Source organism: Vicugna pacos, chromosome 11, assembly GCF_048564905.1.
Source record: "Vicugna pacos chromosome 11, VicPac4, whole genome shotgun sequence".
Taxonomy (NCBI): Eukaryota; Metazoa; Chordata; class Mammalia; order Artiodactyla; family Camelidae; genus Vicugna; species Vicugna pacos.
Window position 1 is genome coordinate 48,008,363 of NC_132997.1, and position 26,142 is coordinate 48,034,504.

General features: G+C 45.6%; 1 long non-coding RNA gene across 6 annotated transcripts in view; it reads right to left on the minus strand.

Annotated features, from left to right (window-relative positions):
• LOC107034297 (uncharacterized) overlaps nucleotides 1–26,142 on the minus strand; it is a 127,318-nt gene that overhangs the window by 98,613 nt on the left and 2,563 nt on the right. For all 6 annotated transcript variants that reach the window (XR_012077359.1, XR_012077360.1, XR_012077361.1 and 3 more), the window contains exons 3-7: nucleotides 24,843–25,104; nucleotides 24,065–24,324; nucleotides 22,922–22,969; nucleotides 20,158–20,258; nucleotides 19,255–19,430 (exon numbers count right to left, since the gene is read on the minus strand). This is a non-coding gene — a long non-coding RNA (uncharacterized lncRNA). The remainder of the gene's footprint in view (nucleotides 1–19,254; nucleotides 19,431–20,157; nucleotides 20,259–22,921; nucleotides 22,970–24,064; nucleotides 24,325–24,842; nucleotides 25,105–26,142) is intronic.

Here is a 26,142-nt window from a genome sequence, read left to right on the forward strand (position 1 = left end):
CCTCCCCATGGAGGCAAGCAAGGCCTTTGGGCAGCTCCTTCTCCAAAGCCCCTGCTCTAGGGAGCAGCCCCACAGGGCTGCCCTCTTCTGGCCTTGGGCTGCTCAAGCCTCCTTTGTCTTTCCATTTCCTCTGGCTGTAGGAGCAAGGCTATTTTTTTCTATCAAAGGCCACTGACCCCAAAAAGAAATGAAGCAAGGGGTCATCTATGAAATCAACTGAATCTGGGGGCTGTTTGCCCTTGAAAAATAACAAAGGAACTCAACTCTTCTGCTTTTTGAATCAAGAATAAGTGGTGCCAATTCTAAAAAAAAAAAAAAAAGTCCTCAACTTCAAATTATGTGAAATTACTTTGAAAAGGATAAAGCACTTAACAGGTGTGAGGAATTCTCTTTCAGGGGTACAGCGCACCCCACCAGCACAGGGAAGGAACTAGTAAAGTGGGGAAGAGAGACCAAGAAGAAAACCTGTGATTGTGGACCTGAGACGTGAACTTCAGATCCGGCCTTCAGTGTTGGTCTGACCAGAGTCAGGCTAACCAGAGCTCTCTATTCTTGAACTGCTCTCACTGTCAAACTTTTAGAGGTTAAGTTCTAGATGGAAAGAGTGGGCTTTGGAATCAGGCTGGCCTGGATTCAAATCCCAGATCTGCTGTCACTCACAGGACTACTACCTTAAACATTATAGAATTGTGCAATCCAGGGACCTACTTACCAGGTTTGTGAGTTGGGCTGTAGTGGCATGAAGGGTAACCCCCAAAGGATATATCTATGTCCTTTCTGAGTACCTGTGAGTATTACCTTACATAGCAAAAGATGTGAATAACAAGGATCTTGAGAAGAGGAGCTTATCCTATATTATCCACGTGAGCCCTAAATCCAATGACAAGTGTCTTTATAAGAGGGAGATTTGAGACAGACATGAGGAGAAGGTGATGTGAAGACGGAGGCCGAGGTCAGAAGGGGAATAGTAATAGTTCTTTCCTCTTAGAATTTTTTTGAGGATTAAATAATGAAATGAACATACAACTAGCTATGGAACTCAGGGATCCTGTTTTAAGACGTGGGGTAGTAACATTAACCCATCAGTTGTGTCCCAGGAGACACAGTGCACAAGATACAGCATCAGCATCACAGTGAGACTTCTGAGCTTTCTGTCTGCCTTGGAGGCCTCAGCGTCTGATTCTCTGCCTGCCTCACCTTCTGACTCCTGGCAACAGTCTAGGCTACCCAGTTTCCCTGTCTCTAATTGTCCACAAATATCCATTCTCCTCCCTCCTCTTTTTAGTAGCAGCAACTGCTGAGTGTCAGCTGGACACACAGCTCTCCAGCTAGAGACTGCATTTCCCAGACTCCCTTGCAGCGAGGCCTGCCGCTCTAAATGCTAACCAGTGGGGTGTGACAGGAAGTGATGTGTGTCCTCAGAAGGAAGCTGCTTTCCCCCCACCCCCTCCATCCGGAGATCTACAAGGTCAGTTGATGGAGTCTCTTTCATAGCCAGGCAGATGAGGACAGTTTCTAGAGATATGTTGTCCAACACTGGAGCCATTAGCCACATGAGCCTAAATTAAGTAAAATTTAAAACTCAGTTCCTCAGTCACTCTAATCACATTTCAAGTGTTTAATGGACACATGTGGCCAGTGGCTATTGTACTGGATAGCACAGATAGAGAATATTTCCATCATCACCAAAAATTCTATTGGAAAGCATTGTCATAGAGGATGAAAAGCAACAAGACAGAAGTAACCCGGGTCCTTGGCCAACTCTGAGGAGCAAAGTCACCCCTACTCCCTCCCCTGCTCCAATTACCTCTCATCTTACATTTTCACAAGAGAGAAATAAATCCTCTATCTTTATCTGTCAATGCAGCCAAACCAATATCCCAATAAATACTTTTTTTTTTAATCAACACCTTTTCCATTTGAGCTAGCAGAGGCATTTTCTGTTGCTTGCAACCAAGAATGTTGACTGTTACCAAAATGAGTAAAGGCAGAAATGTAAAAGAGGGGTTGTTGATGTGGTCTGGGGGAGCAGCAAGAGCTTTCTCGAGGAAGTGCTGTTTATGCTGACCCCTGTGCCACTTGGTCTGGCCACAGCAATGGGACTGGGTTGAGCTCTTCACATCACGCAGTGGCCAAAATGGTTCACAGGATGTAGGAGAGGATGCTCCTCCCCACAGACACACCAAGGTTTATTCACTGACAGGAAATGGCGGATCCCAATTTTGAGGCAAGGAATGGACAAGATGAGCCTTATCATAGCAGCCAGCATGGACTCTTCAAAGACCACTAGGGTGGTGTCAGAAGGACTCAGGAGCCAAATGGAGTGCTCCCACCAGACAAAGATGGGACAAGCTGGGCATCAATAACAAAGCTAACTGCAATGAACTGAATTGCATCATATATGTTTAAATCTGTGAGTTCATAATGATACCAACAACAAACAAACCAACCCAGGAAGATCGGTTCTTCTGAAGACTGGTAAATAAAAGGGCAAATCGAGACTCACCCTGGGAAGCCAAACAATAGATGAGGGAAAGTTTCTCTTTGCTAACAAATGAAACAATGATAATTTTTGCAGCCCTTTATGAATTCATGGATCTAGGCACTGAGTATCACAAAAAGAAAGATAACCAGACACTATGTGTCTCCTAATGGATTAAGAGACCACCACCAATGATGTAGCCTTGCCAAAAACAGAAATAAAAAACAAACAAAAAAACTGAATCTGATCAAACCTTTAGATCCAACTTTCAGTTTATATGAAATTCAGAGTCCAGAGGAGCTTGCTAAACATATAATTGGAAAACTCAAGCTGTAAGAAACTCTTCTGAACAACAACCCAGTTTCTTCAACAAGTCAACCTCAAGAAAAAAAAAAAAAAGGAGGAACTTATAGATTAAAAAAAGACTCCGAGATATACCAACTAATCATGATGTGCAGGCTTATTTAGAGCCAGACTCAGACAACCTAAATGTTTTTAACATGATATTATAATGCTATCCCTATCAAATTACCCAGGACATTTTTCATGGAACTAGAATAATCCTAAAATTTATATGGAATCACAAAAGATCCAGAATAGCCAAAACAACACTGAAGGAAAAGAATGAAGCTGGAGGCACAACCTTCCCACACTTCAGACAATACTACAGAGCTACAGTAGTTAAAACATCATGGTATCGGCACAAAAACAGACATATGGATCAATGGAACAGAACAGAAAGCCCAGAAATAAACCCACACACGTACAGTCAATTGACTTTCAACAAAGGAGACAAGAACATACAACGGAGAAAAGACAGTCTCTTTGGCAAGTGGTGTTGGGAAAACTGGACAGCCGTGTGTAAATCAATAAAGTTAGAACACACCCTCACACCATATGCAAAAATAAACTCAAAATGTCTTAAAGACTTAATTATAAGACAAGACACTATAAGCCTCCTAGAAGAAAACATAGGCAAAACATTTTCTGACATAAACCTTAGCAATGTTCTCCTAGGGCAGTCTACCCAGGCAATAGAAATAAAAGAAAAAATAAACAAATGGGACCTAATTAAACTTATAGGCTTTTGCAAGCAAAGGAAACCATAAACAAAATGAAAAGACAATCTACAGGCTGGGAGAAAATATTTGCAAGCAATGTGACTGACAAGGGCTTAACTTCCAGAATATACAAACAGCTCACACAGCTCAATAACAAAAAAACAAACAATGCAATCCAAAAATGGGCAGAACACCTAAACAGACATTTCTCCAATGAAGACATACAGATTGCCAATAGGAACATGAAAAGATGCTCAATATCACTAATTATCAGAGAAATGCAAATCAAAACTACAATGAGGTTATCACCTCAGACCAGTCAGAATGGCCATCATTAAAAAGTTCACAAACAATAAATGCTGGAGAAGATGTGGAGAAAAGGGAACCCTTCTACACTATTGGTGGGAATGTAATTTGGTGCAGTCACTTCAGAAAATGGTATGGAGATTCCTTTAAAAACTAAAAATAGACTTACCATGTGATCAATCCCACTCCTGGGCATATATCTAGAGAAAACTCCAACTCGAAAAGATACATGCACCTCAGTGTTCACAGTAGCATTATTTACAATAGCCAAGATATGGAAGCAACTTAACAGATGATTGGATAAAAAAGATGTGGTATATACGTACACTGGAATACTACTCAGCCATAAAAAATGAAATAATGACATTTGCAGCAACATGGATTGACCTAGAGAATACCATATTAAGTGAAGTAAATCAGATAAAGACAAACATCATATGATATCACTTATATGTGGAATTTTAAAAATGACACAAATGAACTTATTTACAAAATAGAAAGTCACAGGCACAGAAAACAAATTTATAGTTGCTAAAGGGGCAAATCGCAGGGGAGGGATAAACTGCGAGTTTGGGATTAGCACATATAAACTACTATATACAGAACAGATAAACAACAAGGTCCTACTGTACAGCACAGGGAACTATGTTCAGTAACTTGTAATAACCTATAACGAAAATGAATATGGAAAATATATATATATATAATCGAATCACTGTGCTGTACACCAGAAACTAACACACATTGTAAATCAACTATATTTCAATTTTAAAATCTGTAATAGGTAAATAAATACTAAAATATGACATTAATGAAGTATTTGGAAATTTGGATAAAGCCTGGATATTTGATGACATTAAGGAATTACTATTCATTCTTTAAGGTGTAATAATGGTATTTTCAGGTGAAATCATGTGATGTGTGCTTCAATATAATCTGGAGAAGGCTGAAGTGAATGAGGATGTGAATGAAAACAAATGGCCATGAGTTGATAATTGTTGAAGTTGGATAATGGGTACACAGGAGTTCATTATGCTATTCTCTTTCTGGATATTTAAAAATTTCTGTTTGGCATTTTCTTAATGAATCCTTTGTTATCTTTTTCATCTGTTTGAAATTTTCTAAAAATATATTTAAAAAAATAGTAATTTGCTACACACAAAGTCCCAGAGCACAAACCAAAACGACTGGACCGAGGCAGATTTTGGTCTCTGTTGCCTTCCCGGCCCCACCCAGAATCACCTCCCCTACCACCAGCCCACCCACTGGTCCCAAGCCTGTCCCATGATGATTTTATCTCAAGGACCTCACTCAATAGCCTTCCCTGCCACTGGGTCTTGTTGTTGTTTTAATAACAGCTTTATTGAGATAAAATTCACATATCCCATGATTCACTCACTTAAAGTATTCAATCCAATGGCTCTTGGTTGAATCACAAAAATGGGCAACCATCACCACAGTCAGTTTCAGAATATTCAGAACATTTCACATACACACTCCAAAGTTCTTAATACCTTCAAATCTTAGACAGAAGGAGTTGGAGTCCTGATCCTTTCTCTCCCAGAAGCCTCTGAAACTTTCACACCACTTTTCCTGCCATTAAACAAGTTCCCTGTATCATTTACTCTACACGCACACATGCACACACATAGAGTAAGTGTGCCACCTCACTGACCACCCCACCACAGAATGATAGTCTTCCAAGCCGAGGCTTGCATGAGGAGAGGCCTGGAGGCATGAAGCTGTGACTGTATGGGGCTGAGAGATGGGACTCAGCGGCCCCTAACGCTGCAAGGGCTGCAGGTGTCCCAGCCCAGAAGGATGGGCGTCTCCCCCTCTGCCCTCCTCCCAGGCAGGAAAGCCATCACCACCCCTTTTCTGTCCTCCTGCCCCACTCCTGAGGCTTGCAAATCACACAAGGCACTAAGCCCATCCAGCCACACCTTTCAAAGCAGTAGCTTCCTTTATTCGAAGACAAGAGACAAGGCCAAGAGCCCTTTCTCCTTCCCGTCCTCCCTTCCCAGGGAATCAATCTTCTTAAACCTGATATTCCCAGAGACCATCTGGATGAAAACCTTTCAGGAAATTCAGTCAGGTACTAAGCCCAGAGCTCTTATCCATCTTGCCCTGTCAGAACCCAGTGCTCTGGCCTTAAAGAATCCTTACAGCTGGGGCTGCCACGGGCCTCCAGGCCACAGGAGTAAGCCCTGCCTGCACTCAGAACCACACCTTCCAGACATCTCCAGAACTGTAAACCACCTTGCGGTCTTCTCCAGCCCTCATCCCCACTCTGGACCCTTGGTCCCACTCGGCTGTGTCACCCAATTGTAATATACAGAGAAGGAAAGTGGTACAGTGGGAAGAGTTCAGAGAGACTCAGGGCTGGAACCTTTCTCTACTGGGTGACCTTGGCCGAGTGACCTCACCTCTCTGAGTTTCAGCAGCCCTATCAGTAAAATTATGGTTAACAACACCCACCTTGGGGAACTCTGGCAAGGGTAAGATGAGATAATGTGCTTTAAAATTACTTTCTTCCTCATTTTTTCTGTGCTGGCCTTCTTGCTGTTTCTTAACCTCTCTAACCATCCTCCTACCTCAGGGCCTTTGCACTTGCTATTCCCTATACCTGGAAATTCTTTCCCTGGATATTCATGTGCAAGGCCCACTTCCTTCAGGTCTCAGCTCAAAATGTTTCCATGCCAGAGAGGCCTTCCTGGACCAGCCTATCTAAAATAGACACCACCACTATCACTGCCACCCACCACCTCCATTCCTCTCCACCATTTACCCTGTTTTAATTTTCTTCAAAGCCCTTAAGTCTACCTGACAAATAAGAGAGTAATGAGTTTACTGACTGCCTATCCTCCCTATTGGAACGTAAGTTCAGGGGGGGCACGGACCATGTCTGTTTTATTCCCTGCTGTATCCTCAGTGCTGGGACAGTGCCAGGCACATGGAAATCACTCAACAAATACTGACCATGGGAAGAATGAATGGCTGATTGCATGAACGAGTGACCCTGTACAGTGCCCGGCCCATCACAGGAGCTCAGTAAATAGAAGTCGTTACTGTTACTAATTTGGAGGTGCTGAGAGAGACATGAAGGGACCTAGACTTTAGGGCATGGGTGGGGCCAAAGAGAAGAGAGCTCAGGTGGAATTCCAAGCTACCCAGCCTGTCCAGAGGCCAAACATCACACACCTTGACATCTGGCCAAGGCAAGGATTTACCATCAGGGAACTCCTCAGCCTGAGGGGCCCTTGAGCCCCACCCATTGCAAGACCAACCTTCTGTGTCCTCTGGGAACAGGGGTAGGGGGAGGCAGAGGGTTGGGATGGACAGACCCTCCCATCCACACCTAGACAACAAGGTGCCCAGCTAGCCCCAGCAATGGGGTAGAGAAGAGGCTATCTGTCCCCATAGGGCGCCCAAGCAGCAGAAGGGACCGGTCACCAGGACTGAGTTTATAGCAGGAAACCCAGGCCAGGAAGGGAATAGGCCAGACCCAGGCAGAGGAACCAAAGAACAGGGTCAAGAGTCTGTAGCCCTGAACTGGGCCCCCAGAGGTCTGGAGTTTCCTAGTGCAGAAAAGACTGGGCCCCACAGTTATGGAAGAAAGAGCAAATTTGTGCTGAAAACCCAGCTCCATCCCTTTAACTGTATGACCTCAGATAAATCACTTAACTTTTCTGAACTTCAGGGCCCCATCTGTCAGGTGGAAATAAAAATATCCATCTCAAGATGCAGATCATTAAGAATTAATGTTACCATTTACTAGTACTTTGCTCTGTGCCAGGGTGTTACCTTATCTCCTTTGAGCCTCAAAATATCCCTAACAATAGGTACTTCCATTCCTACTTTACAGAGGAGGAAACTGAAGTTCAGAGAGGGTAGTGACCAGCCCAAAGCCACACAGCTGGGAAGAATCAGAGCAAAACTAGACCCAGACCTGCTGGTTGTAAAGCCCTATTTTAATCACCATCTAGAGGATGCACTTAAGCCCCCAGCACCTGGCCAAGCACACATAGATTCCCCTTCAATATGAATTTTCTTCTCTTTCCCTGAGCTTCAGGTCTGGAGGCAGGTGAGCCCAGCTATGGAGGCTGAAGGGACAGGAAGCCAGGTGGCCCTTAGGCTGGGTGAAGGCAGCAGCAACAGCCCCCACCTCACTCCTCGCCATGCACAAGAGCCTGGGCTGGCTTCCTGCTTCCAGTTGGTTGCAAGAAACCCCTTTCCAACACCTCCTCCCCAGTCTGGGCAGGCTGGGGTCATCCCTGCAGAGGAAGTTCAGCCAGGTCAGGCCTACCCCTTTCCCACAGCCCCAGAGTGACCCTCCACAGCTTTTCCACTCACCTCTGGGCTGAGAAGTCCCCAAGGCTCCCCGCCCAGGGTCTGTGGGGTTATGCTGCCATTGGCTTTGCTCCCTTGATAGGGGACAGCCTAATTCACGTATGACCCACATCAATAAATCAGGGAGGGGTGACAGGGTGGGGACATTCATAAATCCATATCAAACAGCCCCCAAATTATGACAGATGACATGGCAGTCATAAAATTGCACAAGCAAAACTCACCAAGTCATTAATTTCATGGCCGTAGAAAATAAACAGACACATTTTTTCGCGGCCCTAATAAATTTTTAAAAACTCAAAGAATGGTCCATCTGCTTCGAATAATTTTTAATTTCCTATTCTGTCTCATTCCCATTAGCTAGTCCACTGAGATATTTGCTAAATTCTTTCATTTACCTCCTCCCATCTGTATTCAATTACCCTATTCCCAAATAGAATGAGTTTTTGTTTCTCCTAAGCGCAGGACAAAATACCCCCGCCTGTACCTTAAAGCAAATGTTATGTGTGTTTTATTATCTGTTAGACCGTATGAGTCATTCTAACTCGATTGCCTGTGCGGAAAGGCTTGGAGAGCAATCTGATTTTGATGTTTTCTGGCTTGGGTGGAAAACACCTGCCCGATTCTCAAAGCTAATCTATTAACGTGGTAAATGCTGTAGCAGATGTTCCTGAGTGAGCGAGGGGCCGCGCTGGGCTGTGACCGGGCCCAGAGTGTTGGGCACACAGTGGAAATGCTCGGAGATCAGACACCAGCGATGCCACTGGGGGCCGAGCTGTCACATTTTCCGGCCAGCCCCCAGGCTCTGGCTGCCTGGTGACTCCCCACTGCCTCTCAGCAGCCACTGGAGATGGAAGGACATTTCAAGGTCATCCAGTCCACCCCACCAGATCCATGTTTTTTACAGAAGGGAGACTGAGGCCCAGAGAGGAGGTCTGATTGCCCAAAGTCACAGAGCATAACATGCTTAGAGTCTCTAGTGGGTGCAGGAAGCTGAGACTGATTTTGTGGAGATGGGGAGAAATGGGGAATTCTGTGAGCACCTTTCCTACCAGTGCCTTCCACCTAGGAAACCAGATCACTTAGGGTCTTTTCAGTCTACAAGTCTTTGCAGGTCATCTTTCCTCATCTGCAGGAGCTAGGCCAGGCCTGCAACAGATAGGGAGACCGGGAAGTGCTGAGGGGCAAACCTTGCTCCAGGGTGAGTTGGTTTGAACACTGTATGCGCAATGGAACCTGCAAAGCCCCAGGAACGTGGATGTCCAGGCCAAGCTGAAGATCTGGGAAGGACCAAAGCCTCACATGGCACAATCCAGGTAGCTGTACTGTGTGTGCCCACATCCCCGCAGCCCTCATTATTTCCATGCATGCTGTGGCTTCTTACTGTAGGCATCTGCAACAATGCCTGAGAGCTTTCTTTGGCCTGTGATCATGCTCTCTACACCCTTAGGACAGACAAGAGGTACCAGGGACTTGACACCCCCAGGAGCAGCCCTAACAATGATGAATAGGAGTTGGTGTTTAAATACCCTAGCATTCTCCCCTCTTGGATGGGACAATTCTGAGATATGTTTGTATCAGTGACTCTCAACCAGGTACAGTTTTTGCCCCCCAGGGGACATCTGGCAATGTCTGGAGACATTGTGATTGGATGGTACTACTGGTCTTTAGTGGGTAGAGGCAGGATGCTAAACAGCCTACAATGCCCAGGACAGCCCCCCTCCCCAATAACCAATAATTATTCAGCACAGAATGTCAGTAGTGCTGAGGTTGAGAAACCCTGTTCTCCACCCTCTCCTAGAGGTCCCCAGTGCGACTGAGCCCCAGATGCCCACAGCAACGACCTGCTCATTTAGGCACTCTCCTGACTTCTTCCCTTCCCTGGACCCCCTCCCCATTCCCCTTCCATAACTTCCTGGGCTCATCTCCCACATATCTACTTTCACCCAAATCCGCACCTCAAGGTCTGCTTCTTGGGGGACTCAACCTAAGATCACCCATTCCTATAGTCATGATGACAATCTTGGAGGGGTCTTGAAGACTTCAGTTCCTATTTCAGTCATCTGCAGTCTTACCACATGCATTCAGTCCCTGTGACACCCACACCGAATGTGGCTTCTTGAGGACATACACATGGGGCCACACCAGACCAGCTTGGTCAGGAATGTCCTCTGGTCCAACTCTGGTGGGCCAGCTGATTAGAGATACGCTCACTTTGCAAAGAGATGAAAGATCTGAATACACATTCAATGCAATCCCTGTCAGAACCCCTGTCAGAAACTGGCAAGCCAATTCTAAAATTTACACGGAATTACAAAGGACCAGGAATAGCCAAAACAATCTTGGAAAAGAAGAATAAAGTAGGAGGACTCACATTTCCTGATTTCAAAACTTCCTACAAAGCAACAGTAAATCAAGATAGTGTGGTTATTGGCATAAGAATAGATAGATCAATGAACTAGAATTGAAAGTACAGATATACCCATATATCTATGGTCAACTGATTTTTGACAAAGGTGTAAAGACCATTCAATAGAGAAAGCATAGTCTTTTCAACAGATGAAGCCAGGACAACTGGATATCCACATGCAAAAGAATGAAGTTGAACCCTTACCTTACACCACAGACAAAAATTAACTCAAAATGGATCAAAGACCTAAAACTATAAAACTCTTAAAAGGAAACATAGGACTAAATCTTCATGATCTTCAGTTTGGCCAAGTATTCTTAAATATGACCCCAAAAGCATGAACAAAAAAAGAAAAAAAATTATAAACTGGACTTAAAATTGAAAACATTTGTGCTCCTATGGACACTGCCAGTAAAGTGAAAAGACAACCCACAAAATGGGAGAAAACATTTTCAAATCATGTATCTGGTAAGGGACTTACATTATTAAGTATCCATGAACTCAGAACCACTATTTTCTCCTGATAAATTTAAATTTCATACATTGATCTTCTATATCTCTCATGATGCCTTTTTGCCTTAAAGTCTATTTTGTCTGATAGTAATATAACTATGCCAATTTTCTTTTGGTTCGTATTTTTCTGATATTTTTTCACTGTTTTACTCACAAGTTTTTAATCTGTTCTCGTTTTAGACATTTCTCATGTAAGCAGCATTTGGCTATTCTTTTTTTTAATCCAACCTGATAGTGTATGAATTTTAACTGGAGCATTCAGTCTATGTATATTTACAGAGCTTACAACTATATTTGACTATTTCTATGATCTTGTTTTGTTTTTTGAAAACTTTGCCCTGCTTCCTAAGGATCTATTTTCATCTTCTTTGTTGCATTGTTTTGAATTAATTGAGGTTTTTTTTACTCATTCCATTTTCCCCCCTTCTACCGTGTAGAGGATCAGCATTTTATTTTTTTATTTTTTATTGGTGACTCAGCATTTTGAAATTACTACCTAACTCACTGAGTCTAAAGTTAATCAATATCTTAAGCTTCTCCTGAACAATGTAAAGGGCTTTGAAAGCTTTAATTCCATTTACGTAAGGTCCAGGCTTTCTGCTCCGTCTTTGGTTTAACCCCATGGAATAGACATTGTTTTGGACAGTCTGTGTGTTTGTTTAGATTGACCCATATTTTTTATTATTTTCTCAATTCATCATTACTTCTTGTATCTGAGACTTTTCTCTAAGATCATTTTTCTTCTCAAGTTCTTCCTTCAGAAACTCCTGTTTATAAATTCTTTCCGGATTAGTAAATAGGCAGACCTTTCATTGTATTTCTCTTTACTGTGCTTTGTAGACGGCCTTTTTTACAAATTGAAGGCTTGTGGCAACCCTGCTTTGAGCAAGTCTATTGGCGCCATTTTTCCAATAGCATTTGCTCTTTTCATATCTCTGCATCATATTTTGATAATCCTCACAATATTTTAAACTTTCTATTATTATATTAGCTGTGGTGATCTATAAGCAGTGATCTTTGATGTTACTACTACAACTCACTGAATGTTCAGATGACAGTTAGCAGTTCTAGCAATAAAGTATTTTTTAAGTAAGTTATGTTCATTTTTTTAAACAGAATGCTATTACACACTTAACAGACTACAGTATAGTGTAAACATAACTTTTATATGCACTGGGAAACCAAAACATTTGTGTGACTTGCCTTATTATGATATTCACTTTATTGCAGTGGTCTGGAACTGAACTTGCAACATCTCCAAGGTATGCCTGTAAATGAAAATGTCTTTACTTCCACCTTCTTATTGTTTGCATTTTTGAGATGTAATTCACCCACTATAAAATTCACCCTTTGAAAGTGTACAATTCAGTGGTTCTAGTACACTTAGAAGGTTTTACAAACATCACTGCATCTAATTCCAGAACATTTCATCAACCAAAAAAGAAACCTCATGTTCATTAACTGTCACTTCACATTCCCCTCCAGCCCCTGGCAACCACTAATCTATCTTCTGTCTCTATGGATTTTCCTATTCTGGATGTTTTATATAAGTGAAATCATACAATTTGTGACCTTTTGTGTCTGTCTTCTTTTGCTTAGCATGTTTTCCAGGTTCATCCATGTTGCTGCGTGGATCAAAACTTCATTCCTTTTGATGGCAAATAATATTCTACTGTATGGATATACCACAGTTTGTTTATTCATTCATACATTGGTGGACATTTGGGTTGTTTCCACTTTTTCACTGTTATAAATAATGCTGCTGTAGGAGGCAAGAATATACAATGGAATAAAGACAGTCTCTTCAGCAAATGGTGTTGGGAAAACTGGACAGCAGCATGTAAAACAATGAAGCTAGAACACTCCCTTACAGCATATACAAAAATCAACTCAAAATGGATTAAAGACTTAAACATAAGACAAGATACAATAAATCTCCTAGAGGAAAACATAGGCAAAACATTATCTGACATACATTTCAAAAATTTTCTCCTAGAAGAAATAAAAGCAAGAATAAACAAATGGGACCTAATGAAACTTACAAGCTTCTGCAGAGCAAAGGAAACCAGAAGTAAAACAAGAAGAAAACCTATGGAATGGGAGACAATTTTTGCAAGTGAAACCGACAAAGGCTTGATCTCCAGAATATATAAGCAGCTCATACGACTCAATAAGAAAAAAATAAACAACCCAATCCAAAAATGGGCAGAAGACCTAAACAAGCAATTCTCCAAGGAAGACATACAAATGATCAAAAAGCACATGAAAAAATGCTCAATATCACTAATTATCAGAGAAATGCAAATCAAAACTACAATGAGGTATCAACTCACACTAGTCGGAATGGCCGTCATTCAAAAATCCACAAATGACAAATGCTGGAGAGGCTGTGGAGAAAGGGGAACCCTCCTACACTGCTGGTGGGAATGCAGTTTGGTGCAGCTGCTGTGGAAAACAGTGTGGAGATTCCTCAAAAGACTAGGAATAGACTTACCATATGACCCAGGAATCCCACTCCTGGGCTTGTATCCAGAAGGAAATCTACTTCAGGATGACACCTGCACCCCAATATTCATAGCAGCACTATTTACAATAGCCAAAACATGGAAACAGCCTAAATGTCCATCAACAGGTGACTGGATAAAGAAGTGGTATATTTATACAATGGAATACTACTCAGCCATAAAAACCGACAACATAATGCCATTTGCAGCAACATGGATGCTCCTGGAGAATGTCATTCTAAGTGAAGTAAGCCAGAAAGAGAAAGAAAAATACCATATGAGATTGCTCATATGTGGAATCTAAAAAACAAAAACAAAAACAAACAAACAAACAAAAACAAAGCATAAATACAGGACAGAAATAGACTCACAGACAGAGAATACAGACTTGTGGTTACCAGGGGGGTGGAAGGTGGGAAGGGATAGACTGGGATTTCAAAATTGTAGAATAGATAAACAAGATTACACTGTATAGCACAGGGAAATATACACAAAATGTTATGATAACTCACAGAGAAAAAAATGTGACAATGAGTGTGTATATGTCCATGAATGACTGAAAAATTGTGCTGAACACTGGAATTTGACACAACATTGTAAAATGATTATAAATCAATAAAAAATGTTTAAAAAATAATGCTGCTGTGAACATTTGTGTACAAGCTTTCACATGGACATATGTTTTCAATTCTCTTTAATACATACATATGATCTACACTTACTAAGAGATAAATTATCTCTTAAGAAATAATTTCAGTCTTATTAGGGCCTAGGGTATACAATCCCTAGTTGGTGTGACTTTTTAAGAAGTCCTTTAAAGTCATCATTTTTCTGTCTTTCATTGTTAATAGTCATACTATTACAACTAATTGCCATTAGTGTAATTTCTTCTAATTATAGAAGTTGTAAACAACATTTTTTTCTGTCTCGTACTTTAAAGATCTTCTTGTCTTTGATATTCTTCCTTTTGATTATGGTGTATCTGTGCATGGACTTATTTTCATTTACTCTGTTTGGGAGTCACTGGAATTCTTGCATCTGAAGATTCATTTTTTTTTAGTAATCATAGAAAATTCTCAGCTACTCGCTCTCTGAATATTACCCCTCTCCCATTATTCCTATAATTGATTTCCAAAAATCTGATTATACATATATTAGAAATTTTCATCCTATCCTCCATGTCTCTTCTTCATATTTTCATTTTTCTTCCTGTGCTGCATTATGCATAATTCTTTCAGCTCTATCCTCCAGTTGACTAATTCCCTCTCCAGCTGTGTCTATTCTATTTAACAGTTCCACTGAGTTTTTGATTTCATGTGTGATATATTTAAATTCCTAGAACCTCTGTTTGGTTCTTTTTCAAATCTGCCTGGTCATGTTTATGATCCCTTGCTTCTTCCTTGTCTTTCTTGTGCCATAGGAGCTCAAAGTATAAGTCCCCAAGGTATACAGCAGTTTCAGCAATCTTTACTTCCCCAGACAGATTTTTCCAATTTGTTCCTGGCCTTTTGTAACTCCCTTATTTTCTTATAGGCTCTTCCATTAACAGAAGAGAATTCCAAAAATGTTCTTCCTAGCATCCCTAGATGTTTTGTAGCTTAAATATTTGTACACCTTTCATCATCATATAGATTTTAAATCCCTTTGTTCCTTTTCCAACATCCATGCTTTCAAAGACTAACGATTAAGCACCTGCTGCGGATTCAAGGGAGAACAAGACAGAGCCTGTCCCTGCTCTCAGGGTTGACTCTGAAGTGTATGGAGAAAACAGACACTTAATCAGGTGACTGCATCCCACAGTTAATCAGTGCTCTGATGGGGTAGGTATTAGTAAAAAAGGCCATGCAGAGATACATGGAGGCCAGGAACACTCTAATAATCACATTGATTCTCTTTAAGTAAATATTCAACATTTATTTAAGGGAGAAGAATACCTTACAAAGCAAAATTGAAGCTCTTTTTCTAAATTAGAAAGCATTAGGGAAGCTGTCTGTTATTATTCAAGCACATGTTGTTACTGGAACATAGGTCTTTTGGGGAGAAGATCCAGCCCCCATCCCAACCCCAAGCTATTTAGAAAATCCATTATCTCAACCACATACAGTGTCTCCTGGAGGGATATTCTGGTAAATTACATTCCGACTGATGTTTATTTGCTTCCCTAGCCATACCTTAACTCTCATGTTCTGAGTAACTACTTCTGCATAAAAAATCACTTTAAAACAGTGGCTTAAAAGCCTAACTTTATGTTATGGGTTGCATTATATCCTCCCAAAAGATATGTTGAAGTGCTAACCTTTAGTACTTCCGAATGTTATCTTATTTGAGAAACAGGGTCACTGCAGATGTAATTAGTTAAGATGAGGTAATACTGAACTACAGGGGCCTCTCACCATATGTGAAAGTGTCCTTGATAAGAAGAGGGAAACTGGGACACAGAGACACTGGGAGACTATGTGAGGATGAAGGCAGGGGTTGGAGTGATGCAGCTACAAGCCAAGGAAAGCTGAGCATTGTCTCCAACCACAAGAAGCTAGAAGAAATGCAGGGAGCAGCTTCTCCCTCAGAGCCCCCAGAAGGAACAAGCCAACACCTTGATTTTGGACTCTAGTCTCCAGAACCCAGAGAATAAATTTCTGTTGCTTTACCCAGTTGGTGGTCATTTGTTACCTAGACAGTCCAGGGAAACTCTATATGATCATTTATTCTGTGCATGAATCTGAAGGTTGCTGGACTGCAGGCAGCTCTCACTCTGGGTCTATCATACAGCGCAGGCAGGTGTTTGTGGCTGGGACTGGGGTCATCTCAAAGGCTTCCTCACACACACATCTGACATCTGGGCAAACAGCTGAGGCTGGGGCCCATCCAGCATCTCTCACTCCATGTGGTCTCTGTACATGGCACCCTCTGCAGAGATGGACTTCTTACAGGGCAGCTAACAGCTCCCAGAGCAAGTTCCCAAGAGAGAATCTGGGAGGAGCCATGTAGCCTTTTCTAACAAGCCTCAGCAATTAGAAAACATTGCTTCCATTACATTCTGTTCAAGGAGACTCGCCCAGGTTCAGGGCAACAGGATGTAGACCCCATCTGCTGGTGAGAGGAGTATCTAGGGGTTCGTGGACACATGTTAAAACCACCACACTGTCTCAGTCAGGGGCACATCTGACCTGGGGGAGACAGCACTGTCTGCCCCTCTGAACCCCAAGGCATAAGGAGTTAGCTAGGTGGGGAGGCCAAGAGCCAGGGAGAGGAGCCACCCCTCTCCTGCCCAGCCCTGAGCCTCCCAGCTGATGCTGGAGCACCACCCCTTCACCCTCACTCACAGTCTCCAAGCCTGGTGGAGCCCCAGCTCATGCATTCAGCTGAGGCTCTGCACCAGGCCCTGGACATACAGACCTTGCCCAGAAAGCACCCAAGCCAAAGTCACCCCCAGGCTCCTCTCTGCCCGCAACCCACAAGTGCTTTGTGTTCCCGACAGAGAGCCTTCTTTTCCTCCTTAGGCTGGGGCCGTTTCTGACCCTGCCTTCCCCTCTAATCTGGGGCCAACAGGAGGCCCCTCAAGAGGGCTCCCCACACAGACATCAGCCCCCGAGGTTTGGGGGTTGTCTCAGGGTCTGGATCTGTTACTCTCCCCTCAGTAACCCCAGCGGTGGCTCCCCAATTCCCTGCCTTTTGATGAGTCTTTAAAAATCTTCCCCATCCTACCCTCTTGGTAAGGAGACAAATGCATTTCTGGTATTGCTGTTAGTCAGGAAAGCCACTTTTCTATCCAGTTTTCTGATCACTTGGAAGTACCTAGTCTGGGACACAAACACACACACAAGTGCTGCTCCCCTTCCTCCGAGAGGGCTCTGATCTCCAGAAGAGGTGGAACAAAGGTTCACCTGAGGTCACATCACCCTCCCCTCCAGTCCTACCTCCACCCTCAGAGCAGCAACCATAACATCAGACCAGTACGCATGGGGCAGGAGTGCCTGCTGGCCGAGCATCTGCTCCAGGTTAGTGTGGAGCCACCTGTTCTTGCCCACCTCCCCGAGAGGGAGGGGTTCTAGTCTACTCCATCATGTGGTGAAGAGGCTGAATCTGGGGGAAGGGGAAATGAGCTAGTCTGTGCCTGAGCTGAGGTTCACTGTCAGCCTATCTCAACAATTATCTCTAAAACCTGGATCCTTCTCTTCTTCCTCCCTCTCACCCTCCTCCTTGACTTCTGCCTCTCTCACCCTCTCCTTCCATCCCTGTCTGTCTGTCAACTTCTGTGTCTGAGCTCTTTCTCTCTTTCACTATAACTGCCACCCCAAGGGTCTAGGGCTGTCTAGAGATCAGAATCATCTCCAAAATGGGTTCACCTTTCCTTCATCCTTGGTACCAGAATCTGGCCATATTCATTCAGAAAACTCCATGAAGGAAAGGACAGTGGCTACCTGCTGCCTCCTTCTCCCCACCCGACAAGGGACCTTTCCTGGGTCTCTAGGCTGAGACCTAGGGTGGGATGGATAAGGAGCGAATGACCAAAGACCAGAATGGCAAGGGACAGGGATTATTCCCAGTGGTCAGACTACACTAGGACACATGCAGTGGAGACAGGAATTAAATCCACAACAATAATCAAAATTCCTCCCACCTGAAAGCTCCAGCCCCAAAGGGTGCTGCAACTTGCCAGCTGTGTGACTTTAGCCATATCACTTAACCTCACTGAGCCAAAAATAATAGTCCCTACTTTAAGAGATTGTTATTATGATTCAAGGAGATAAAGGCTGTGGATTTGTTTGGAATGCTTTGGGCTGCCAATAACAGAAAAGTCAAGCAGGACTTGCTTGAGCAATAAAGACAATTATTTCACACACTGAGATTCTAGAAGTAGCTTTCAGATTTTGGCAATGATTCAGAAATGCCACTGAAAACCAGTTTCTATATTTCCGCTTCATCATCCTTAGTTTCTTTACATCTCATGCTGTTTCCTCATGATTGAAAGATAGCTGCTGCAGCTCCAGATATCACATACCATATCCAAAAAGGAAAGGGAATATTAATAGTAAGCATCCCTTCAGGTGATGGATTCAGGTGATCCAAGGATCCCACCTTGAGAGATTCTGCCCTGCAGGATGATCACCTAATATGAAACTCATTCTCATCTCAGACACTTTAGCGTTTTGAAAAAGCCTTCAGAGAAAAGTCCCCAGAGCTCTAGGATTCATGCACACGTGGAGCTAGGTAGGGGAGGGGAAGACTTCCTGGCACCTCAGATCTTACCACACACCTTCAGAGCCGGAAGGGACCTGAGAGAGGCTCTCCCTGCCCCAGCCCCACAGGGTGGAGAAGTGATTTCCTCACCAACACACAGCAGAGCCAGAGCCAGGGATTCCTGGCTCTGAGCCTCTCTTAGTGCCCTGGAAGAAGGGCTCAGACCAGGAAACGCAGCGATCTCAGGAGGGCTCCCCAGAAGCAGAGCCTGAATCTGGGATACCAATTCAGAGGATTTCCAGGGGGAGGCTCTGAGAAGAGGAGTGAGGGAAACAGGAAAGGGCAGGGGTAAAAGCCAAGCGAGAAAGTGGTCTCAGCTGGGGTGGAGCCACAGCGTGGTCCCACGAGGGTTCTAGAGCCCAAATAGCACCACAGAGTTCGTCCTACCTTGAGGCTTGAGGTGGCCTTTTGCAATACATCAGCCAGTCATGGGCTGCCATCTGCCCAGGTGGTGCGGTGCGGTGCGGTGCGGGGCAACTTCCTGGGGGACAGCTCTCGCCTGGCTGAGGGCTCGTCTGCAGTGAAAGGGCAGCTGGAAGCCATCAGAAGCAACCCTCCTGCAGCTGGGGAACCGGGAAACCAGAAGGTTATAAGGGAAACGAGGAAGTCTCCCTCCCAGAGCCCCGAGCCATCCTCAGCATTCCCAGCCACAGAACACAGTGCACCAGAGCCCATCCCTGCCACAACCTCAGTTTCCTTGTTCATAAAATGGGTATGCAGGACTAAGGGGTCACTGGGTTCCTTTCCAGCTCTGCATGTTCAAGCTTCTGTGATTCCACTTCCATCTCACCCCAGGCAGACTCCTGTCCCCAGACTCCCCACTTGCCCAAGTAGTTGAAGAATCACTGAGATCAAAGTAGGGTCTCCACTCAATCAGGCCTGAACCCCACGAGGCGGGTAAAGGCAACAGTTTCTTGGCGTGTATATGTCTCCAGCCTGCAAAGCGGGCCTAGGGAGTCAGTATTTCTTTAAACGCAAGTACCAAGACCACACTGGGGTGTCAGTAAATTCATTATCCCATTACGCAGACCTGAATTATTCAGCGCTCTTGAGGCCGCCTCAGGAACATGCCCAAGCACAGTCGATGCCAGCATTAAGGGGATGGATGGAGTCAGGCCTGGGGCATGGTTGATGCCGGGGTGATGGATCTGGGCCCAGAGAGGCTGCCAGGGCTTGCAGGCACAAGGCTGCCGGCTGGCAGGCCCTGGGCCCTGGGAAGGCAGTTATGCACATATCCACAGTCCTCCTCACCCCCCAGGAAATTGGCAGAATTTGTCTTTGAAGCCTCACCTGCTCCAAAGGGTCCAGGGACAGGGGATCCAGACTCCCCTTCTTCCTGGCTGTGTGACTTCCAGCAGGTCATTCACTTCTCTGAGTTTCAGTTTCTTTATCTGCAAAACACAGTGATGATACTAACTGTTTCCATTATCCATTCTTCCTTTTAAGTTTAATGACAGAACTGATTTTTCACTGAGCATACAACCCTCTAGAGTAAATACTATTTCTAGGCTGAAATGTGGCCATGTGACCAAGCGCTGATCAAAGGAATACAAGTAGAGAGAGTATCCTATGAAACTTTCAGGAAGGGTCCTTAAAGGAAGGAGGTGAGTTCTATTTTGTTCCTTCCTTTTTCCTGAAAACTTGGTTGAAGGTATGATAGCTGGTGCTCAAGCAGTCATTTTGTTCAATGAGGAGACACCACATGATGAGGATGGCAACACAGCAGGGGAGAAGCCTGAGTCTCTGTTGACCCTGGAGCCTCCTTACCATCTCCAAGTTACCCCTATAAAAAATAGAAATCAACTTCTCTTGATTAACTCACCGTTCTTTTGAGGTTTTTCTGTCTCCCACAACCAAACCCAACCCTACTCTGTTGGACAAGTCCAAGGCTAAAATGAGACATTACAGGAAAAGTAGACACCTCAGTAGGTATTTCCTCTAGGATACTCCAGGGGTTAAGAACTCTAAGCTCTGAAATCAGAGAACCTGGATTCAAATCCCAACTCTACCACTTACAAGCTGTGCAAATTTGGGAAAGTTGCTTAACCTCTCTGTGCTTCAGCTTTCTCTTCTGTAAGATGGGGGTAAAAATGATACCTTGCCCCTCACAGGGTTTATGTGAGGACTGAGTGAATATGAAGTTAGAAGGAGTGACTGGCACATGGTAATTGCTGTATAAGTACCAGAAGTTAGCATCTCATTTCTATACGTCTAGGGGGATTCCCTATGTAACTCAGGGGCCTGGGTTCCCATAACATCTCCCAAAGCTTCATCTCAGTCTGGATTTTCCCCTTGAGGTGGCTGTGCTCTCAAGGCTTTCTAAGCTTTAGCTATGACATGAACAGTTTTGCCTCAGGGGAGAGGAACCCCCATCTGAGCCAATAGGGCTTGGTGGCAGAGCATGGGCTCCTGCCTCTTTGGAATCCAAATGAAGTTCTTACTCAGGAAGAGAGAATGAGAAACAAAAGCCCATGACTGGCTGTGTCAAGTATCTCTCCTCTCTGGGCCTCTGGGTAATGGATTAAATCAGAGGTTACAGCTCATGTGCCAGCAGCACAAAGGCCAATATGGAATATTAGGGTACCTCTTCAGGAGGAGGGAGCAGGGAGTGGTGGGGACTGGGCAAGGGCACACGACCCGTGGGGGATAGGGGTGGGCACCACCCAGCACCAGTCAACCTGCCATGCAGCAAGATGGGCCCAGTGTTGTCAAATCTTCTGCTCTTTCAAAAGAAATGGAAACCAAATCTGAATTCTTTGTGAAATTTCCTTATTAGTGTTGGCTCCATTCAAATAAGCAAAATACTGATCAAGGCCAACAAAATACGTCCCCAGGCCAGCCAGAAGTGAACAAGCACGAGGGCTCTCCCAGGCAATGCAGCTGGAACCCTTGCGTCCCAGGCTGTGTCCTCCATAGTGTCCCACACATAGTGTGTGGAGGAAAGAAAAGGGCCCCAGGGACTCGTCCTTCCAGGGAGGCAGGTGCTCCGGGCTGGAGCCAAGGAAGGTGAGCCTGACCCCTCGGCCCCCTCCCTGCCTGAGTTCAGCGAGGGTGGGCAGAGGCGGGACTGCCCTGAGACCTCAGGCAACACTCTGACTTCCACAGCTCCAGGTTCCTTCTCTGAGAAACAGACTGGGGATCTGCAGGTCAGGTACAAGTCAGTGACCCTGGTCCACCAGCCCCTGCCGAGGCCCTGCCCTGTGGAGGGGTCTCTGCACCCATGGCTCTGGGGACACCAGAGGCCCTTGGTGTGTAGACTGGAGTGCTGGCCCTGACTCTTTTCTCCTGGACCAGTGATATGGCTACACGTCCACATCCTTTGCCATGTGACCACACCCTTTGCCACGTGACCTCACAGAGCCACCCTGTGGAGGAGCTGGAGTACACACACTTGCCCCCACACAGAGTTTGGCCAAGTGACTCGTTGGGGCCGCTGGAACACCAGCAGACCTGACTGAGGCAGAGGCTTTAAAAGCATGTGTGTGATTGGCCTCTTGCACCCATGTTGGCCCCTGGGAAAGAGCATCTCCAGGTGGCTGCTGGTCTCAGAATGATCTGGACCCACGACCTGAAGCAGAAGCACCCCAGCTGACCCAAGAGCAAGAAAAGTAAGTGGTTATTTTGGAAGCCACTAAGACTCGGGGCTGTTACATGTCATGGTTGCAGCAGAAGCCTGACTGCTAGGCTGGGAGCTTGTGGGCGTCTCCAACCCCCTCTGTTCATCCACGGTCCCAGAAGCCTTTGCACCCCTGGCCCTGATGCAAACAGAGAGACTCCCCCTGGAGTGGGGAGACTCCAGGCTTTGGGCCATACAGAGCTGGAGCCAATCCCCACATGTCCCTGGCTGTGAGAGCCCAGATGAGTCACACCCCTGTCTGTCAAGTGTGGGTGATCATGCCTTATCACTGGGGACTGGGGAGCCTGATGAGACACCACAAGTCTGCAAGCAGGGTTGGCGTGGGGTGCCTGCTACTGGTATTTGGACTTGTTGGGTGGGGGAGGTGTGGGGCATCTCCTGTGAGAAAACTTACCCCTCAGAAAAATAAGGCCTTACCTTTGGAACGCATGATTTCGAGTTCAGTGTGGAATCTGTCACTCTAGCCTGAAAAAAAATCAAACAGGGTTATCTCAGCACCAACTCTCAACCACCGCATGGGCTCAGGGCACACTGCTGGGGTGCCTGTATCCCTTAGGAATGCTTTGAGCATCAAGTAAAAGAATGCACAGCTAATCACTGCTTAAACACAAAGGGCTCCATTTTCTCACGTAACAAGGAGGCTGGAGGGAAACAGTTGCTGCTAATGATTCAATGCCTAGATAATGTCTTCAAGGACCACTTACCATAGTCACTGTGGTTTTTCAGTCCTTAACTTTGTTGCCTCATGGCCACAAGATGGCTGCTACAGTTTGAAGCATTTCATCTTTACACACCCTACTCAAGATAAAAAAAGGCTCTACCAGAAGAGGAGTTTTCTTATTATCAGGAAAGAAAACATCCTGAAAAGGACCCCCAATTTCCCTGGCAAGATATCCCTAGATATCCTGAAAAAGGGACTAGGAGGGTTATGACAGCCTGAGACTGTCCATCCCCCAGAGCTGGGCACATTGTTGCTTGAACAATATCGGGTTCCTGCTGGCAAGACAGAAGGAGGGGGTTGGCACTGTGGTAGGTGGTAACACTGCCTGCTAGAGCTGGGAGGATCAGTCCCACAGAGGAGCAGTACCAGGCAGGACTCCTCTACTGAAAACAAATAAAAGCTGCTTTATGGCAAACAGCAGGTTTCACTTTGCTACAAATAATAGAATCTACTTTGTTGCAAATAGCCAATTCCACTCTGTTGCAAACAGCAGGCTCTGGAAAGGCCAGAGAATCAGGCTTGGATGTTCCACTACCAGGAACTGAACAGCTAGAGGCTCCCAAAGCTCACACCATGGGACGGTTCTAGTTCAAACACTCAATCACACCATGGGACTGCTCCAGTTCAAACACCTCTGGGCAGAGGCTCCAGCAGGGACAAGAACTTCACCTCCATCCCACTTCTTGTCACAGCATCACCCTCCTTCACCAACCACTGACTTCTACGGCACATCTGCATCTGAGTCTTGTATAGCACGTCAGACGGTAGACGCCAGGTCCCATGCCTACAGGGGAGTCAGGGAAATGTGTCTGTTTTCTTTTGGGGAAGGAAGGACTCACAATGTAAGCCAGTGTCCCAGGATGGAGACAGAAGGGTTGCAGGAGGACTTTCTTTGCCATTTCTCTAAAGGACCCCGTGAAGTCTTGACCGTCTGATGGCTCCCGAGGGTCAGCTGAGGTGTCGGGCAGAAGCGATGATGCCCAGGAGTGGCTGTGATAATGGCACCCCGGCCATCCCATCAAGAAGACAGGAACAGGTGATACCACGAAACACACCTGTCATTCCCTGGGGACTCCCAGAGACACCTGAATGCCCAGACCTGCATTAAACCGGAGAAATCAGATCACAGGTAAATTGCTGGCACATGGTGGAGGCCTCTAACAAGATCTCAGTGAAATTTCAGGGGCTACAGGAGCTCCGGACTTAGGCCCAGGGGTGAATGACAAACTTTTATATGAAGCTGAGACAGGGACAGGTTCACTCCCTGGCTCTGCCACTTCTATGTCACCTGACATCTGGGAACCTCAGTTTACACATCTGGAAAATGGGAACAATGCTAGCTACTTAGAGTGGCTGTGAGGAATATGACCACTGCCCATGCAGTTCACGCAGCAGCAGGGAATCCTCTGTATTCAGATGCCTAAAACCATAGTTCTCAAGGAGCGGGGACCAGAACCAGGCAGGGGTATTTTAATCCTCACAACCATTCTGAGAGGTTGGAGGTTGTGGCAGAATTTCACCACCCTCTTGCGATCACCTTCCCCAATGACGGTTACTCCCATGGCCCTCATCTTAGATGGCAAAAGGGGCTTTGCAGATGGCGCCAAGGTCACTAACCAGCTTCGCATGGGAAGAGTATCCTGGATTAGCTGGGTGGGTCCCTGGAATCCTTAACAGCGACAAGGAAGGCGGGGTGAGCCGAAGCACCAGAAGTATTCAGGAGTCATTGCGGGCCTTGCAGACGGCTGGCCCAGCTTCCTGAGACGGAACTAAATCCGGCAATAGCTGGAGAGCTCAGAAGAGAACGTGGAGCCCTGGGTGGGGCGGTATCCCCAGACGCCACCCGGATCCTTCAGCCAGGCCTGGCTGGGCCCCTGATCTGCGGAACGGCAAGATCATAAACCGTGTTGTTTTCAGCCACTCAGTAAGTAGTGGTTTGTTACACCACAGAGAACACTTAAGATCATCCCCATTTTTCTAATCGAGAAACTGAGCTCACACGGTCACCAAGTGAGTGGTAGACCAGTGTTTGACCCCAAGTCCCTCTGACTCCAGAGCCCACGCAGCCTGTCCAGGTGTGGAAACTGAGGCACGAGAGGCCAGGCATGTGCGCCAGCTCTTCACATTGCGGCACAGAGGAGGCGGGAGCAGGCAGCGGGCCCTCCCCCCTCCCCAGCTCACCCAAGGGGCCCCAAAAGCCACTGACTTGTGGTCTACCTGCATCAGCCCACTCAGCCCGACACAGCCCTCAGAGCCTTCAGAGTCATGGCACCGCCCCCCAAAGTCTTGGGTGGAAAGTTCAGCAGACCTCACCCAGATGTGGTCAGACTCCAGGCTGGCAGCTCCTCTGTGGAGAGAGGAGGCAAGCCCCGGGCAGAGGCCCATAGGCACCTCAGGGAGCCCACAGCTGCCGAAAAGAGCCCACTGAGGGCAGGAAGGGGACTGAAGGGCCACAAGGGAGGAGGAGGATTCCTGGGGCAGGGCAGCTGGGAGGCTGTAGGGGTGATCAGGAGGCCACTGAGGCCTTTCTGGCCTTGACAGACTCCACTTCCATGGCCTAACTTCTCTGAGCCACACTCCAGATCGGAGGAAACAGTTATCCCATGGGCCAGATCAGACATAAAGATCAAAGTTGTATTCAGTCTGCCAGACATGGAGCTTTAAAAAGAAAAAGTTTAACCCAAATGTTTTAAATTGTGAGGTTTCACATTAAAAGCCAGATTTCCAACCTCTCGAAAAAATCTGCTCTGGCCACAATGCGCCCTTCATCCCACAGGGCAGCCTGGGCCAGAGCTGAGTGGCCACCACACTTCTGATGTGGCGTGATTTCTGGAGCGCCACAGTCCCCACTGCCCTCTACCGCCCTCCCCTCACCTGCCTGCCTGGCCCCTGAAGATACTTGAGTTCCAATCCTTTA